The sequence below is a fragment of the Penaeus chinensis genome, chromosome 25, assembly GCF_019202785.1.
Source record: "Penaeus chinensis breed Huanghai No. 1 chromosome 25, ASM1920278v2, whole genome shotgun sequence".
Classification (NCBI taxonomy): Eukaryota; Metazoa; Arthropoda; class Malacostraca; order Decapoda; family Penaeidae; genus Penaeus; species Penaeus chinensis.
In genome coordinates, this window is record NC_061843.1 from 3855145 (window position 1) to 3857644 (window position 2500).

Genomic DNA, 2500 nt, shown 5'->3' on the forward strand with positions numbered 1-2500 from the left:
TCCCATCCCATCCCTCTCTCCCTACTCCCTTCCCCTCCCCTCCCCCTCCCTTCCCCTCCTCGCCCACTCCCTTCCCCCCCCCCACTCCCTTCCCCCTCCCCCCCTTCCCTACCCGTAGCTCCCCATCCCCCACTCCCTTCCCACCAACCCCTTCCCCCCACTACCTCCCCCACCCCTTCCCCACTCGTAGCTCCCCCATCCCCCTCCCCTCACCCGCTGCTCCCCCTGCCTCCCCCCCCTCCCCCCCCCCCGCAATTCAAACTTCAGTGACGCAAAACGAACGAGAAATTCTTATTTTTATTTTTTATCTTTATGTTTCTTATTCTTTAGTCAAGTAAGATTTCGAAAATATTTTACTTCTTTGCACAACGTGGATTCCTTTTCTCCATTCGTTATAATGTCGTTGACGATCATGGTTTTGGTGTTAATGATGATGATGATTATGGTAATGATGATAACGATAATAATAAAATTAATAGTGATAACAATAATGATAATAATAATGATAATAATAATAAAAGTAATAATAATAATAAGAAGAAGAAGAATATAAACTATGATAATGATGATGATAATAATAATAATAAATAATAATTATAATATATGTAATAGTAATAATAAAAAGAAGAACAACAACAATAATGATAATAATGATAATAATGACAATAATGATAATAATGATAATAATGATAATAATAATGATAATAATGACAATAATGATAATAATGATAATAATGATAATAATAATGATAATAATGATAATAATGATAATAATGATAATAATGATAACAATGATAATAATGATAATAATGATAATAATGATAATAATAATGATAATAATGATAATAATGATAATAATGATAATAATGATAATAATAATGATAATAATGATAATAATGATAATAATGATAATAATGATGATAATGATAATAATGATAATAATGATAATAATAATGATAATAATGATAATAATGATAATAATGATAATAATGATAATAATGATAATAATAATGATAATAATGATAATAATGATAATAATGATAATAATGATAATAATAATGATAATAATGATAATAATGATAATAATAATGATAATAATGATAATAATGATAATAATGATAATAATGATAATAATGATAATAATGATAATAATGATAATAATGATAATAATAATGATAATAATGATAATAATGATAATAATGATAATAATGATAATAATAATGATAATAATGATAATAATGATAATAATGATAATAATAATGATAATAATGATAATAATGATAATAATGATAATAATAATGATAATAATGATAATAATGATAATAATAATGATAATAATGATAATAATGATAATAATGATAATAATGATAATAATGATAATATAGATAATAATAATGATAATAATGATAATAATGATAATAATAATGGTAATAATGATAATAATGATATTAATGATAATAATAATGATAATAATGATAATAATAATGATAATAATGATAATAATGATAATAATGATAATAATGATAATAATGATAATAATGATAATAATGATAATAATAATGATAATAATGATAATAATGATAATAATGATAATAATGATGATAATAATGATAATAATGATAATAATGATAATAATGATAATAATAATGATAATAATGATAATAATGATAATAATGATAATAATGATAATAATGATAATAATGATAATAATGATAATAATGATAATAATGATAATAATGATAATAATGATAATAATAATGATAATAATGATAATAATGATAATAATGATAATAATGATAATAATGATAATAATAATGATAATAATGATAATAATGATATTAATGATAATAATAATGATAATAATGATAATAATGATAATAATGATAATAATAATGATATTAATGATAATAATGATAATAATGATAATAATGATAATAATGATAATAATAATGATAATAATGATAATAATGATAATAATGATAATAATAATGATAATAATGATAATAATGATAATAATGATAATAATAATGATAATAATGATAATAATGATAATAATGATAATAATAATGATAATAATGATAATAATGATAATAATGATAATAATGATAATAATGATAATAATAATGATAATAATGATAATAATGATAATAATGATAATAATAATGATAATAATGATAATAATAATGATAATAATGATAATAATGATAATAATGATAATAATAATGATAATAATGATAATAATGATAATAATGATAATAATGATAATAATGATAATAATAATGATAATAATGATAATAATGATAATAATGATAATAATGATAATAATGATAATAATGATAATAATGATAATAATGATAATAATGATAATAATGATAATAATGATAATAATGATAATAATGATAATAATGATAATAATAATGATAATAATGATAATAATGATAATAATGATAATAATAATGATAATAATGATAAAATAAAATATAACGATAATAATGATAAT